The sequence below is a fragment of the Anopheles merus genome, unplaced genomic scaffold (assembly GCF_017562075.2).
Source record: "Anopheles merus strain MAF unplaced genomic scaffold, AmerM5.1 LNR4000771, whole genome shotgun sequence".
In the NCBI taxonomy this organism is placed as follows: Eukaryota; Metazoa; Arthropoda; class Insecta; order Diptera; family Culicidae; genus Anopheles; species Anopheles merus.
The window spans coordinates 12,903-31,427 of record NW_024428351.1 but is presented as its reverse complement, the minus strand read 5'-3'; the positions used below and the strand labels follow the sequence as shown (position 1 = coordinate 31,427).

Sequence of the window (18,525 nt, the reverse complement as noted above, 5' to 3'; positions counted from 1 at the left end):
TATATATAGAATATAGATATAGCAAAAAACAAATACATTCACGTTAGTCGATATAAACAACTGCCATATTTACACTCGTCTGCCTCGTTGCTTCTTTTTTTTATCAAACCCACCTCCCGTCATAGTTCTATTGCTCTTTTTTTGACATCGAGCAATTCTTTAGGAGAGAGCAATCAAACAATAGTTTTAACAATAGGCAATAGGCATAACAATAGGCTTAACGCAAATTCTTAGCGTCGAGTTGGTATGACTGATCGTTCTGTTGGATGGACGGATGGCAAAGTATACTGTTTGACAATTATATAAAATCGACATTTTTAGATTAGGTAAATAAAATGAACTTTATTGAAATTTTTATTACCTGGCTTTCTCATAAATCCATGTTTTATTCTAAAGAAATTTACTACAATGTTATAAATTGTGTAACTTTGTGAAATGCGTTGTGAGTTAACTGTAATTATGCCGTACAAACAGAATTTCTTTCAATTTCTTAGATGTAATCCTGTTTCTTTTTTCAGTTAATAATACCCGCTTTTGAAAACATACGTTCGCATGGAACTGACGATGCTGGAATGCTTAATACCGTTTAGCAAAAGTGTACAAAGCTGGATAACATAATTTACGCTCGTTCCACCAATGAAGGGGATCCTCTTTCAATTTCAAATTATTTTCGGCTATGTATCTATCTAGTTCCTGAGCAGCAATAATTCTAGGACTAGATATTTGGTATTTGCTTTGTACTTTTCTCGTTAAGGGTTCTCAAATATCGTCGTCGCTATCTATTCCTCTTTCTGTATCTTCTACAACTGCGCTTTCTACCTGTGACTGGAGTGGAATCATATTCTCTATTATTTTACCATAAACTCCTTCGAATTCCTCAGTGTTTCCTAAAAATCCATCTTTTTTTAATCTAGGGTCCAAAAAAATTGCGCATGATACTATTTCTGACCGACTGGCTTCAAACTTTTGTTGAAGTCCTTGAATGAGTAGTTCTATTAACTCACTAACCTGAGGGACATAACTTTCTTTGTTTTTTTTCTCCTTCAATTTTTCCAATAGCAACCTCGTTAAGTACCCCAATTTTGAGAGGGTTACAGTTTTCTCTGCCATTATTTCAATTGTAACAGTATTCAACAATTTTAAAATTTTGGGACTGCTCTACTATAATCCAATCTTGTTCGTTTAATGTTTGGTCGACTTTCATCGATGCTATGCATGAAACTAATGGTACTCTATTTTTCTTTAATCGGTCCAGCATATCAAACGCGGAGTTCCAGCGTGTAGAACAATCATTTATAATTTTTAAAGTAGGGTAATTTAAACTAGATTGCATTTCAAGCAGCATCTGAGCTGCTTTGAACTTTTTTTAAATGTACTACCAATATTTTTGCTTTTTCGACTGTGCTGCTGATAGAATGGTGTATAGCATTTTTTACGACTAAATTCAATGTATGTGCCCCACAAGAAAGATGCATAATGTTAAGCTTAGATGCAGCTGCCAACATGTTAGAAGCATTATCAGTGACCAAAACGAACATTTTATCAGTTATATTAAACGTACCACTGATAGTGTTTAACCATTCTGCTATGTTCTTTCCTGTATGGCTGATGGAAAATTCTGAACATTCTAATAAGTGGGAGCATAATTCGTTGCTATTGTTCATAGAGTGGGCAGTAACCGCACAAAAACTATTTGGTTAATATTTGTCCAGAAATCTGTAGTAAGCGAAACTGTTGACGTATTTATTAAATTATTGTGCACAATTTCAAATGTTTCATTGTACAATGCTGGCAATGATGCGTTTGCTATAGTTTTTCCGGGTGGGTAATACGTATTTAGGATTTAAAGATTTTACAAAACAAACAAAATATTCATTTTCCTCTATTGAGAATGGCTGATATTCCTTGAAAATCATTGAAAGCAATAACATGTCGATTCGTTTATTTGCTTCTGATGATAATGGCTCAGTTGACGAAAAAAGGATTCTATGGTACCTTCACTTTTGTTTTGTACACTTTCTACAGCAACTGGCGTATCTGGTTGAGTATCGGATGTAGATGGCAATATATTTCTATATAATGGAACTGTTGGATGCTTACGTTCGAGATGCCTTTTCATGTTCGACGTGGATCCTCGATTGTGCGACAGCTTTTGGTGGCAGTAACGGCCTCCGCCTTCTGATTTTGTGAATGTTGCCATATGTCACTTGTTGTTTGCGCCATTACGCTTATCTGAATAAAATACAAACAGTAAAATGTTATTGCACCGTTTTTTGCACATTTATTTTTTCATAACTTATTAACAATCATGACATTGATAGATTTTGTGAAAATCTTACTAACGTTTTACTTTAAGTTGTTGCTGCGATAATTGTAATTAAAAACTGCCAGAACTGTTTACGCTGGGTTTATCACGGACGGGTGCAGCTATATTCCTTCCAAAGAAGTGTTGTCTTGGTGTTATAGTTGTTTCTAAACATCCACGATACTTGACTAAACATCCACAGCGCACTTTGTAACGAATTGTCTGAAATCTTCGCTAATTTTTAGCGCTTACACTCACACTCAAAGACTATTGCCACTAATCCAAACAGTTTTTTTTTTATCAGCGATCACTTAGTCACTTGCTTCAAATTAAGATTGTTATTATCAGATTAGATTTTTATTAGATATAGAAAAATTGACTAACATCAAGCAAGCAACGGTGCTCCAGTGGGTGGATGATTCGTTCGAGAAACGATTCATCCACAAGAACAGGACGGTTCACCCCAGCCAATTAAAGAGCGCATACAATGACATCTTGGAATCGTTTTCCAATGAAACCTCAGCCCACTGAAGCACCGTTGGCCAAACGACCTTTTCAGGCTTTTTAAAGCGACGTGCTTGGTGTCAGCCAATTTTTCCTGCTAATTTCTGTGTCTGTGTATGATGTGTATGATTGAGGCTGTTGTAACGGTTTTCTTTGGTGGTGGCGTTCTGTGCACTGGATTTAAGCAGCAAGTGTCTCGGTGATTTTTCGGTGAGCTTGTGCACCGAATTTCCACACAAAGACACCAAATGGACGGGGCCTCGTTATTGACGGGGCCCCTTTCCGACGGGCCCCTTTCCGACGGGCGCCTTTCCGACGGGCCCCTTATCGACGGGTCCCCTGATCGACGAGTCACACAATCGATGGATCCCCCTAAATCGTTTTTGGAGTTTTATCTTCTTTATACCTGTAACGGTTTTTGATCTTGTCTTCACATACAAAAGTTGTATGTAAATGGAAATAAAAGAATATTTTAAAATTAAAATGGCCCAGAGTTCTCGCGTGTACACACACGCACACACACCGCGACGGCTCACTCACGCTTACGGTCTTGTTCTACTACGCCCCTCCTCCTTCTCACTCGCCCCACAGATCTATTTTTACATCATCACTTCCATCGACGGCGGTCGATGTGACGACCAGAGGCGGATTTATCCATCTCGGGGCCCTAAGCGGGGATAGAATTGGGGCCCCTGGTTTCCTTAAAAGTCCAGAAAATTATATCGCATTTTTTTTAATATCTTGTTACGAATACCAAACATGTCATCCTGATTTCGTTAGGATTAATTTTCTTCTGTCGTTTTTTATGGCAGTTAGTTAATTATTTTAATAGCATCTATCTTTTTCTTCATTGGCATAACGAGTGTTGTCGGTCAAGGCCTGCCTGTACCCACTAGTGAAGTGGGCTTGGTTTTCAGTGACTTTTTGTTACCGTAGCAGGATAGTCAGTCCTACGTATGGAGGCACGGTCTATTCGGGACTTGAACCCGTGACGGGCATGTTATTACGTCGTACGATTTGACGACTGTACCACCAGACCGGCCCAAATAGCATCTATAGCCTTCGTGTAATCAAGCTAACATATTTTTTATATTTTTAGGATGTGCATCATCGTTGTTTCCGGTAGTGCAAAATAAAAACTATATTCACATACTAGCTATACTAGTGTTACTAGTGTTTGGTGTAAAGAAGCATTTCATTATATGTAGTAGTTTTTCATCACAAGAATGCATAAGGTCGTTTTACTAAGCTAAGAGTCTTTTATATTGAAATGAATCAATGAACAATGAAATGATAAAATGTAGTTATCAAAACTCCTGACTTTCCGAATTTCAGTACAGATCTAGGCATATCTAGATAATGGTATATCTGGAAAACCTGACAAAAAATCTGAATTTTACTTCTTATACTTTTGCATTTTAAGAGCAGAGTTTGCAATACATTTGTTTGCTCATTGATGTACATGAGCAATGAAAGCCACTATACAAAACTTGTGTGATATCCTGTTTCACAGATAATTAAAATGTGCCTGAAATCCAAGCGTCCGACAATGATTATCCTGCACGTATTTTTAGTCTTTCCGTCCTTCAGTAGATCAGGAGAGGATTTATTGTTTTTAATATGGAAAAGAGCAAAAGTATGTAAAATATGTTTTTGTCTTCAAAATTATCTACAAAGCTCGTAACAACTTTTAATTGCTATAAACGTTATCAACACATTCCACACACTTACTTGTAAGAATGTACTACTTTGAGAATGATTAGTTTTCCGTCCATTTGTGCATAATAATAAAAAAGGGAACTAATATGTGGAGGTTTAGCTCGGGGCCCCCTTAGGCAAGGCCCCCCGCAGCCGCTCAGTCGCTTATAGGAAAATCCGCCACTGGTGACGACCCAACGGAACAAAAGTAGAAAGTTTGGAGCAAAATAATCGTTTGTCTCCCTCTATCTTCTATACCACGCTTGCTTGCACTCATGCGCGAGCGCTCGAGTATACCACGCAAACAATGAGACCCCAAGTTTTGAGTGATTCAGGCCGAGGGTATATGGAAGCTTGAGGAAGAAGGACCCGTCCGACAAAATGAGTGTATTTTTTAAGTGATTTGAGTGACGCTAGCGACCCGTCCGGCAAAATGAGTATTTTTTGAGTGATTTGAGTGACGCTAGCGAATTACAGTCCCGTCCGGCAAAATGGGTGTATTTTTTGAGTGATTTGAGTACCGTTCCCCGTTAGCAGTTACTCTTGGAGGAATGAGTTACAACCTCGCGCGAGCCCTCCCCCTCCCCACCCGTAACGCACGGTGCGCTCCGCTGTTCTCAATGTGTTCGTGTTCTTTCGAGCCATGTTACCAACACATCCAAAGATATTTGTCTTTCGTTTTTCGCTTTCTTTCATGCATTGCCACGATCGCAAATACGCACTTATTCTAACAACAAACACAACACGGTCATTTTTTATTTCATTAAACACTTTTATTGAAACATAACGTACACTTTCACAACACATTTAGAATCCTTCATACTCACGAATGGCGTCATACTGCAAAGTACCGGTCGAGCCAGGCTGCGGGAAACTTGTCGACAATCTGCGTTGCCTCTGTTCAGCAAATTCTTACCTGTCGATCCACGCACTGCATGTGCGTCTGTGCTCATTGTTTGTTCACTTCACACTTCACCATACACACCGGCGCACGAGACTTTGTGCGTGGTGCGCATTTCGTTCAACACTGTGCGCGTCGCGCTGTACTGGTGGTTTTGTACGCGTAGGAGGGGAACACACGGAGCGATGGTTCGATGCTGAAGTGTAAGCGAGACAACACGATGTGACGAGCAGCTCAAGTTGTTGAGCTCGCTGAAAGAATACAACACATTCACAAACGGGTCGTCAAAGCACGGTATTTGTATTGGTGTTAGTGAAGTGCGCGTGTAAAACAGAATGCGAACTCTCATCGCAGCGCGTTTCTCCTTGCTTCCTCATGCTTCCTCATACCCCTCGGCCTGAATGACTCAAAATTTGGGGTCTCATTGTTGGCGTGGTGTATTTCGCTAGCGTCACTCAAATCACTCAAAAAATACACTCATTTTGCCGGACGGGCTCGACCTGAATCACTCAAAATTTGGGGTCTCATTGTTTGCGTGGCAGTGCGCTCGCGAGCTAGGCTGTTTTTTATGCATGGATTTTAAGCATCCAGGCCGCTCGGAAGCTGCCCTGATCTTCTCGCTACATATTTTTGATAGACAGTGCGATAGCGTGCTAGGTTGTACAGCCGTTGATAAACAGCTGATTTTAAAAAAGCAAGGTATATTTCGACGTACACAAAATGATTTATAGTGGTTATAATAATTATCACCTAACCTGAACTTTTTTCGCTGCTGCATCGCTGTAGGAAACCAGTTATTACGATAAATAATATCAGTTGTTTTGTAAAAAAAAAAGTTTTTTAATTGCCTCACGCTATGTTTTTTTTTACAGGAGGACGGCTTTGCCTTATTGCTTAAATACTCACTATTACAGTGAACCATCTCTTATTTGAGAGGCAATGGGACTGTCGAATAGAGGGGTTTTCAAATTACAGAGGTTTAAAGTGAATGAAAGGTCCAAACAAACAAAAGAGAGATCATTTAGTATGCAGCCTTAACTGTTGCGATAGGAAACTGCGAACAGAATCGCTAATTTGAGCATACATCTTTCAATAACCATGGCAAATAAAAGGGACACAGATTTCAGAGGTTTCCAAATTAGAGAAACAAAATGTACTGGAAATCAAGGGACTGAGCAAAATGTTCAAATAAGAGGTTTTTCAAAGAGGTGTCAAATAAGAGAGGGTTCACTGTATATGATTTTTGTAACATTCGTTCACAGAGTGACTTTTGTTTTTTTTTCTTCCTGATTATAGCTATTGTCTAAAAGATCATTAATTCATTTATGAACAGATGCCACGAATGAAAAAAAGGGAGCACAATAATGAGATGAAAACTCATTAGTGGTTGTTGTGCTCCCATCGAAGGTGTAAAATATGTGTATTTTTGTGTATTGATTTTTTCTCATCATAAACTTTATACTCTATTATTCGAGAACAATCTGCATTAATTAAGCAATACCTCACGAAAGATATTACCTATATATCCTGTCCAATTGCTAATATATGGCTAGCGCGAGCGGACGAATTACCGCTCGCTCGTGATTCGCAGTAAGCAAAAGAGCCAGCTCGCTCGAATCGTCGCAAAGAATCATTTTGCCCATGTCTAATATCAACATCAAGTCTCGCCCACGAATATGGCGTAGGACTACAAACAGTACGCGACATTTTGAAACAAAAAAAATCAATTGCAATCTTTTGAGCGAGATTGTGATATTTGGCTGGTCCTTCCAAGAGAAAAACCATGGAGATGTCGTCGTATAAGCATCTCGATACCGCCGTTTAAACTTGGTTCAAACAAAAGGTTCAGAAGGTGTGCCCATAATCCTTGATCAAATTTGCAATGCAGACGAGACAGGGCTATACTGGAAATGTCTATCAAAACAAACACTGGTAACTAGTGCTGAAAGTTTGCACCCTTCAAAGAACCAAAAGAAAGGCTAACTGTATTGTGTTGTGCAAATGCGTCAGGAACGCATAAGATAAAACTTGTTGTGATACGGAAATCATAGAAGCCAAGACCGTTTAAAAACGTACATACGGATGATTTACCCGTTGTCTACTACAGCCAGAGAAATGCTTGGATGACCAAAGACGTGTTTACTTACTGGTTCCAAAACAAATGGGCTCCGGAAGTCAAGTCGTTGTTGGCATCAAAAGGCCTCCCTCAAAGATCGATTTTACTATTGGCTCACACCATCCATCTCACTCATAAGAGTCGCTTCTCAATACGGATGATATGTTTTCGATAAAATTTCTTCCGTTAAATGTGACCAGCCTGATTCACCAATAGATCAAGGCGTGATTAATTAATTAAAACGATTTTACCAATCAACAATATTAAATATGCCTAGACCAAGATGATCAGATGTTAGAGTTTTGGAAAAAGCTTACGATTTTGGATGCTGTATACGCTTTATCGAGTGCATGGAATAAAGTAGTGGTGGGTAATCCGGAGCTGAGGCATGGATCAACTCCGCTCTGGTGCGCAAAATATGACTCCGACTCCGGATTATAACCGGATTTGACTCCGGATCAATCCGGATCAGTCCGGATCAGTGCGGATCAGACAATTCTTGATGAGTTCATTGACTTTCAAGTAAGGCATCGAATATGTACGAAAAGGTGTAACAATTTACACGAACTGATCCGGACTGATCCGGACTCTGAGTTGATGAGTCCGAGGGTTTTCCCGTGCGCACCCCCCCCCCCCCCCCCCCGCAAAGCAGTCCGGAGCAACTCCGAGTCTAACTCAGAGGGGTACCGGAGTCGGATCGATCCGATTACAATTTGTCTGTCAAAATTGACGCCGGTCAGCTGATGCTTGGAATAAACAACATAAATAAGATTGCAAAAGCTGCAACTAACGATTCAAGTTTTCTCCATCCTACCACGTTCCATCGTTAATAGAATACGACTTCCTTGTTGACCTGTTCAATGAGTAGTTCTGCTGATTTGATCCCATTGTTTACCCAGTTCCGTTTGTTCCCCAGGTTTGATATTGCAGTCACAGCTTCTGCGGATGAGGGTTTATGCCGTCTAGCGTTATTAAAAAGGCTTAGAAATAATGCAGTCCTGAACGCGACCTTACTGCAATGTGTGGGAAGCGGCCAGGCTCCATGCCGATTCGCAACACGACGGTTTCAGGATGATCGTCTATGCTGCTCCTGTTACAGTTCCGTATCATAGGAAACAAATGTTCGTGCTGTCCCGGCTGCAGTTTTGTTCCAGTGGGGGTCGAGAATTCATGCCACTTCGGGTGCAGCTTAATTTAAGTGCTAGAGCGAAAACGAGAGATAAATGTCGTCCCGGCAGCTGCTATAGTGTTAAACAACGGCGAGGGTCCATTTCATTTATACTCGAGTCAAGTACAATATCAGAGCGAAAAGGATGTTTTGAAGCATTTGTGGTGAGTACATAAGTAATATGTGGGAATTTGTCACCTATGATCCCCTACCTATATGTGTGAGTCGAGTGCATTGCACGGCAGACAAGAGAATGTGTACAAAGGTTGATCAAGTAGGTGCTCTCAGTAGGGGTGCACGGTGCTGCTGGTGTGCGGCCCGTACAGTATGAGTATCAACATGTTTTGTACATAGTGTTTATTTATATATATTTTGTGATTGCGTAAATTGTTGTGACGAAAGTTATGAATATAACACTTTGTCAATCTCAAAAGGAAAATCGTATTTGATAAATGCTACCAAAACACAAATATATTTGAAGTTTATATCCTAATTATTATTGTTACCAGTGTTGTGAACGGTGATAGTCGTCGACATAAATTTACAAAATGATACTTTTTGAAGCATCGCATTCTAGATCCACGCATTATTCGACAATCACGGAAAAAAAATCATTTGACACGATGATATTTTCCTGCTATAATCATTAGACTTTTTGATTTTGCCGTACCTCATGTGAACTAGATCTTCATCAAAAATGGTTCCTTTTTCGTGTTTTCGCGTGAATTTCTATACTCCTGTAAGAGAACCCGTTGCCGGTCTCATGGTACAGTCGTCAACTCGTACGACTTAACAACATGCCCGTCATGGGTTCAAGCCCCAAATAGACCGTGCCACCATACGTAGGACTGACTATCCTGCTATGGGGGAAATCAATAAGTCACTGAAAGCCAACCCCACAAGTGTGTTGGCAGGCCTTGACCGGCATCGGTTGTTGAGCCAAAGAAGAAGAGAAGAAGAAGTAAGAGAACACCATTTTCCGGGTTGACTGAGTGAAAATATCAAGTGGTCTAATGGCTAAGTATATATCGATATGAACGATTGAGCAGTTCTGGCGTCTCATGAAAAATGTCAAATGACATTCATTCTACATTTTTTGCAATCATGTCATCGCAAAAGCATTGATTGTTATTGCACAAATGATTGGGAACCATGAATATCATGATCAAAAAATGATTTTGACACCCGCTTACTGCGAATATCATAAAAAAATGTCAACAATTAACAACACTAATTGTTACAACGGGCTCATTAACTCACTTTTACCTCCTTCTCCTACTCCTTGGTCAGCGATCTGACAACTCACGGACGTTCTTCTTCCATACATACACTAGTAAAAGGCGGGCAACTGGAACTCACCGGATCGGAGCAATCCGAGCATCCGGAGTCGTGTGGGTCAACCTGAACGTACAAATAGATGTAGTATGTGCAACGATTTCCTTAGATACGAGAAAGCATAAGCGATTCCGGTCCATTGGTGCAGCGAGTACGGGTTGGGTATTGAACCTATTTTGACCTGACCCAAACTCGCTGCACCAATGGGTCGGAGTCGCTTTACTTTCTTACAAGTACTAATCATTCGAGTCAACTCGAAGTCCTTAGTTCCTCGGGTTGGATTTGTTTCCGACTCCGATCTAGCACACCCGCCCCACTAGCGGATCGGAATCATTGATGATTCATGATGTGCGTTACCCTATTGCATCAAAACCCTTTACTGTAACTTAGTCTGACCTACATTAGGATACGCGAGCATTGTTTGGTACCCAGTAGTCTGGTGTGAACTGACAGGGTTGAAAGCGTTTAACCGTTACGCGGCTCTTGGGGCAATCGGGTGCTACTCTTCTCCCATATGAAATTCGGTGTCGTATGTTTGGTTTAATGATTCCCACGATCGTTGATTCTCAACCTTGATTATTAGTGGTTTGCTTGGAAATGATTGACTGTCTTTCATTGTTCTTTAGTGAGCTGAGATCGTAGATACGTGATGATCACGTGTATCCAGTCGGCGTGTCAGAACTGATTATGCACCTGATCACACGCTGGAGTTGGGCTATGGTTGCAATTGTTGGTTATTGTGTGCTGTCCCATCATGCGGCACTGTTGAATCCACAAAGATACGCCAATACTGTGGTGGCCAGCTAACGGTTTATCTCTATATGACGGTATATCTCTATTTTATACCCACGGCCAGTGTTGTTAGCGGTGACGTTCTTCGACATTAATTGCCTACTTTGACTCGATTTGAAGCTTCGCATCAGTTTTCACTCTTTCATTCTACAGTCACGTCAAAAAATGTCGTTTGTTTCGGCGACATTTTTTGGCGACATTCATTTGACTTTCATTTCGAGTGCACTAGATCTCCTTCTCCTATGTAACACTTATTTCTTTTAACCGTAGAGTTGGCAACCAGATTTACACACGTAAGTTGGCAACCGGCATAGCCGGGTATTCCACACGTTTTGATGCAAAAAATAAACGATTTCATAGGTAAACAATGCTTTCTATATTTCAATGCTGTAAGCAAGTAATGCCGACCATATATTCTCTTCTATTTCATTTATTCCTTAAGTTTTTTCATTTTGGAATCGCTTGAATTTGACTCGAAAATAAGCACAATACGAAAAGAAGAAGAAGAGAACGTTTGTAGAGGAGTAGAACATGAATGACGTTTGTAGAACATTTTGTAGAGGAGAAACGTCATTCTCCTTACAAAATGTATGGAATACCCGGGTATGCTATTGCCAACTTACGTGGTAAAGTGGTAAAGTTAAAAAATCAAAATAAAATACTTACAGGCTGTTTAAAATTACAACTTGCTCCAAAAAAAATAAATTAAAAGTTGGGAGGATACGGAACATTTCAGGTCAATAAAAGCAATAAATCAAAAGTTATTGCAGTTCGAAGTTGAAAAAATACCCGGGTATCCGGTTGCCAACTTAAGGGTTAAAAACGAGTGCTCCAGCAAGAAGACACTGATATTCGCTCTGGCCAAGTAAAATATTTAATTTTTCAGTCCCTACGATTGTTAAGGCACGAGGGAGTTCTGATTTCACAAGATGAATGTCAATTGACATTCAACTTTCATTTTTTATAGTCATGTCATCGCAAAGACCAAGATCTATTAAGGAGAACAGGTCGATGCAAAGCCCGTTGCTAGGTTGCCATTTTCAGCTCGCTTGACAGTTTATGACAAAGTGTTTACAAACAAACGGCTAATAGTTAACGCGGAAAAGTGGACGAGTTTACTATTGGAAAGATTATATTGGTTAAATTTCTTGCGGTCAATCACTTCTGGAGAATAAAAGAGAAGTAATTGCAGTTTACTCTGTATTCAGAAACATGGATAATCTTTTTCATTGTTGCCATTACGTGACCACAAACCACAAACTTTTGCAACAGTCCTGCTGGAAAACGAAATGTTTAACATGTTCAACTGGGTAAAAAGAAGTCCTATTACATTCAATTAAACACTGAGAGTAAAATGAAACATCCAATCGGCACACACTGGTACAATATGCATACCGTCCTTTACTTATACCCCGACGAATGATAAATGAAATCCTTGGATTGTATCAGTCATGGTATATAGGATTCCAATTCTTAAAATATTCTAACAGGAAATGAATGGAAAATGCTGAACAAAACTCTCATTCACTCCATAGCAACGTCCATCGCTAAAGATAAACAATGTTCACTTTACTATCAACATTTCCCATGGCTTTCTGTCAATTTACTCTAAACGCTTCGACCTGTTCTCTTTCAAGGACCTTGGCAAAGACACTGAAGGTAACCACACATATGAATGTCGGTTTTCAACAGTAGTTTCTTGGCAACAGTGAATGTGATGAACGAAAAATGATTTTGACCAGCAGCCTACTGCGAACGTCAAAAAAAAGTTCAACAGTTACATCACAGCACCCCTCGGCGGTATAACTCTTGCAGCGACATACAGGGTTTTCGAGGATTATATTGACATGTTCAGCGAGTTTTTGATTCGTTCGAGCATATAATTGACTCTTTCAGAGAGATATAGAATTGTTCGGAAGTAGGCGTTGACATGTTCGGTTATACTGTAGAGCTGATGCAGATGTCAATGGCTTTGAAACTAAAAACAATTCTGACATGGTAGCAATGGCAAAGGAGGAGGAAGATACGAGTGGATCTGAGGAAGAAGATATTGGATATTAAAAATCGACATAAAGACAACGAAAATGCATGTAGAGGGCCTTCTAACTTTATGGATCAGAAAGGTTTTCAATATTGCGTTTTGAATATTGCGACCGTTCGTAAGACTGATATCAATCAGATGATACAGTATTTCCAAAAACAATCAAAGATTACGGATTTCTTTGATCAAAATAATAATTCTACTTAACATGATAAAGCAGCGAGCATTCCGACAATACAGTAATGAATTGAACATAAATCTGAACTTGGAATGCCTGTATAAAAACAATTCTGGTGTTTTTGTTTACATTCTAGCAGAACAAACCCTTAAGTTATAAACATTTTGGGTTTCGGACCGCGCGGATAGATCCCGCACAACACAATCGAGCAGTTCATGAGCTCGCTTTCTATCTCGCTTTCCACCGAAACCGATCGAGAAAGCGAACAGAATTGTCCGAATAACCGATCGAAGCTCTTAATCGATTGAAGCGTTTACGGTATTTCGAGAGAGCGCGCTGCATGTGTTGTCTCTTTCTGACAAAAAAGCTTCGGTACGCAACTGTGTTGGCGCAAAAATGATAGTTACCGAAAAATAGTTTCACAACCACGACTTTCTCTTTCTCCCCTCCTTCCCTTTTCTCCATTCTTTCACCTCGCTTTATCATTATGGTTCTTCTTGCTCTCAACCTGCATTGAGCGAGAGGCTGACAAGTTTTTGATCGCTTTGCGCAGCGGGAAGTTACGGGATACGAGTAACTTAGGTCGTGTGAACGCAGTTGGCTTTGCGTTTGTAGTCCTCAGAAATTCAGTGACGTTAGTGAACAGAATTTCACTCTTGTTTCACGTAGAATAAGCTTGTTCTAACAGAAAGTTGTGTGGCTTTCGAAAATGGACACTTCGTTTGTACTATCGACAACGTAAATGGTTGTAAATAAAGGTAAAATAATGGAAAATATGAGCCGGGTAATTTTATACGCCATAAACGATTGACGTACCCAGATTAGGCAAAATCCCGAGGATTGCTGCAAGAGGACGGTGGTGTCTCGATAAAGAAGAGGAATGTTTCCAAAGTTCCGGCAGCCATGGATCGGCAAAAGCTCCTAAGGTATTTAAAATATGTATTGTTTTTTTGGGTGGCGATTCCGCCAAATAATAGCTGGCATCGCAAAAGAATTGGTTTAAAATTAACAGTCGTTAAAAATTAAACAAAGTAGTTAAAAATTGATAGAATTTGGCATCGCGAACGCATTGAGTTCATTTGTTAATTTTAACGACTGGTCCTATGCCGCCGTTAAACAAACGACTGTCAAGAGCGTATGCGATACAAATTAACAGTCGTTTGATTATACTGCTCGAATTTTTTCCCCGTGTTTGCCTATATGCGATATCGAGCAGTCGTTAACTGTTTTGACGATCGTTTATTTTAACAGGAATGAACAACAAATGAACTCGGTTAAACCAAATGAACTTAAAACGACTGTTAAAATGTGTTCATTTATTCGCGATGCCGGCTAATGTTTACACAAGCTTTAGTAATAACAATAAGTATTACTTAATGTTGCTTAAATCTTAGAGGCGGTTTCCAATGACCGATCGATGGTGACCGATAGTTCATTCTGTGAAATGATTCACCGATGAACAGATTTTTGGTTCATTTTTAGCCAATATTTGTCCACTGAGGAACCGTTGAAATTCATTTTTATTCATTTCAGAGTCAGTTAGTTCATTTTGGTTCATTTTTTATTCATTTCATGAAATTTTTGTTTCCTGGGTCGTGTTATACATATAACTGAAGATCAGTTTTGTTCATCAAGTTCATCGCAAACTATCGATCATCTTCGATCGTTGGTCAGAAAGGGTCTCTCGCTCTCGCGGTAATCGCTCTCTAAATTGTCGTTTCGTTTCATTAAAATGGCCTTTATGGAAGTTGAACATGAGCCTCAACTGTTCTAATATAGTTTGCCATCTTGGAGCTTCTGTTCGAAAAACTCGCCAGGAAATTACCACATTTTTGAAAGGAAACTCTTATGTTGAAAATTGACTGCACAACTTGTCTTGGACGCCACATATTGGGGATCAACTGATGATACTGATGCTCCTGATTACTCTCGTCCATCTCGTTGTATGTTCCCTCTCGTTCCCTTCGTCCTCGTGATCCTCTGTCAATTGAAACACGTCATACTCTTAATACTTTCAATGATCCTATTCTCTCCAGTTTCAGGTTGTTCAACCACTTTTACCATCTCTTTGATTTCGACTCCTCTCTCAACTCTTTCCGTAACCGTATTTTTATTCTAATTCTCTTTAATTATTCTTCTAAGTTTTCATTAAGTTTATGATAGTCTCTACGCTCTACCTATGTTTTTTTTTCTTTAATTTTTTTTTGCTAGGTCAAGACTAGTTTAGTTAGGCTTAGTTTTTCATGAATTATTTGTTTATTGTTAGGGTTTATTTAGTTTTAAGTCTGCTTTATTTAGCCTTGATGGCGGATATTGAATTAATAATGAAATGAAATGAAATGAAATATTATTGTGAACTACTAAAGGATGTTGTCATTTATACAATTGGTAATAATGCTCATTCTCACTTTAATCTTTTTAAAAACACGCGTGCGAGTTGCAGGGAATTTCATGTTTTACCAATCGTGATAGTTTTGATGAAGTATGAATAACCCTTTTTTTAATTAAATTCATTAGGAATGGTTGAGCTGAAAAATTGGTTAAAGGTACACCGTAAAATTGTTGAAAAAAAAAAAAGTTCCTAGAAATACTCAATATTTTCGAAATGTTGAACCAATTTTTTAAACAGGAGGATTTCTTCAATGAACTGGGCCAGTAACATTTGGAACTAGGTGAGATTAATTATATAAACGAAAAAAAATTTCAATACCTTAACATTTTATTTTTATTTTTTAATTTAACAGAACAATGGGATTTTATAAAAGAATATGTAGCGGCGTTTGAGCCTGTCTATATTTTTACAAAAGCCATGCAAGGCAAACACACATGATGATGATGACCACATCACTGGACGATTTTTATCGGTCATGGATGAAGACCATCTTGAAAGTCGGTTCAATTCAAGGAAATCGTTTCGTTGAACCGCTTACAAAAGCCCTTAAACCGGTTAAAATTTTAAAATAGAGCTTCATCGCTACATTGGAACGCATCCATCTATGTAAAGCTAAGGTTCAGCCATCTTCTACATCAACAACATCTAATGCTCCGAACGTGGCGCTTAATAGCTCCAGTGATTTTGATTTATATTTTACTGTACTTTACAGAGGATCATTGCCAGAACCAAATGCTGAAGAAATACAAACGAGCGCGAACAAGATTCTGCGGCAGCTTATATCGTTGGACGCAGAGGCCCATCAAAACTCGCATTTAGATGTTTGGATTTTTTGGTTATTGCGAAAATCCACTCATTCTGAACTGTATCAAGTGGCGACATTACTTTTATCAGTACCATCAAACTAGGTATCTGCGGAGCGTGCTTTTAGCGCACTTGGTTGGTTTTATCTGATAAACGGACCAGAATGAACGATGATACGTTGGAAAATATTTTGCTGATCAAGCTGAACCAGCTTAATGGAATGAGGAAGATATTTAATTATTTTAAGGGGTTTTTAATTAGGGTTCAATATTGTTACACCTAATATAATGAAAAAATATATAAATTTGTTTAAGAATAAATAAGCTCAAAACCATTAATTTTAATAAAAATTGAACTAGCCTTTATGACATAAGAATTTGATTGTGTAGGAAATCTTTTTCAATATCGGTATCATAAAATAAACATATAAGGCTGGAAATACACGAACCGAGATCGTCGCGGTACCGCGAAATTCGCGCCTTGTTTATAACAGTTTTAGACCAGGACTGTCAAATCTTCCGCGCCTCCGATCGTGCTTGTTGTTTCGTATAGATACCCAACTTCGGTATTCCTGAGATTTTCGCGGAAACGCGAAGCGCTTGTTTTTACTTTTTCTGATGAATTTGTTTGAAGAAACGAGTAGAGAAACGAGTTTCGTATTTTATTTCGCATAAACGTCAATTTTTGACAGAACGGGGTATAACTTCCCCTAAAAAAAACTTTCTGGCGACATTCCGGATACACAAACACTCTTAAACTCTTCGTTCTTTTCAATAAAATATCTTCAAATACACGTAAAATATTTCTAATTATATGCTATTCCAAATCTTAACTAATTAGAATCCATTTTGTATGTATAGTACGTATGCGTTGCTAAAAAAAGCGTACCGCTTCTATGGAAATTCATTTCAACCATTCTGTCAAAAAGGAGCTTTTTTTGTTTTCAAAATTATTTGCACATTTGTATGGGACGAGACCACCTGGTCTAAACACACTTTGGGTTAAACTTCGATTCCCTGACAACTACTGAAAAATGTGCTTTCTCTTTGTAACGTTTTTCCATACGAAGAAATATTTTTCGGCTATCCATGATATTTTTGTGATTTTTTTCAAAAACCGGTTTTTCCATACAAACGCATGCTTTTTAATTGAGCCAACAATCGACCGTCCAACTAAAAAGTGTTCATTTATTGAATTCTAACTGTAATTCAAACGCATAGGAGAAAACAGCTATGGAGCAGTGGCGTATTTATGAGTTCTGAGGCCCTACGCAAAATGATTTGGAGGCCCCCAGTTATTATTGTTTTTTTTCTATGCATCACTTTAATTTGTATTTTCCTCACTTTGCTTTTAGTATGTCTATTTCTACTTGTCGTGCTCGTCTTGCTGCGTTGGCTATCACACATCCTTGTTGACTATAACAATTTTACAGATTTTTTCTCTCAGTCAGTGATATGATCTGTTGCGTTAGTTTTTCATATAAACTTATATAAGCATTAGGTTTTTCATAGTATGAAACCAAAAGGCAAACACTTATACTTAAAAAAAATAAAGAAAAAAAGCACGTTATACGCTATCCTCAACATTGGCCAAACATATCTCGAAAATTATTCATCCGATTCAAATGATATAAACCAGGGGTCTCCAAACTACGGTCCGCGGGCCACATACGGCCCTCAAAAGCTTATAATGCGGCCCACGATGACTTTGCCAGAGTTAATAAAAATATTAAGTTATTATGATTTTTTCAAATAAAAATGTATTTTTACTTTTCTTAGATAAAAATCAAGCTTTAGTAACACGAAACTGTACAAGTATCGTTAGTATTTTGTTATACAAACGAGATTTAAACGTTCACTCATCAGTTGAAGGTAGCGTCAAATGGCCCTCAACATAGTTATTTTTGAAGCAATGCGGCCCGCGAGCTGAAAAGTTTGGAGGCCCTTGAAAAACCATTCTGAAATCTATCATTCCCTTATGGCAACCAGTAATCAGAAATTCCCTAGTAGCAACGATTGATTATTGTTATACGTGTTCCAAACTGAAGGAAAGTTATTAAAAAAACTGTTCTTTAAACAATTCAAGTTATAATAACAATCAAACTAATTTGTACATTCAAGTAAGTTTTTGAATGAATTCAAATGAATAAAAAAATGCTAGAGGGATTAAAATTTTTTAGCTCTAGCCGACCATCTTGCGTCGCAAATGCGTTTTAAATAAATTAGATGGCTCTTGAGAATTTTTAATTTATCTTGTTAAATTTCCAACGGTGTTTAGACGAAGAAACAAAT

General features: G+C 38.6%; 1 pseudogene; it reads left to right on the top strand.

The window, feature by feature from the left end:
• Window positions 1-15,778: 15,778 nt before the first annotated feature.
• On the top strand, window positions 15,779-16,517 carry LOC121603020 (annotated as a pseudogene).
• The last annotated feature ends 2,008 nt before the right edge of the window (window positions 16,518-18,525 follow it).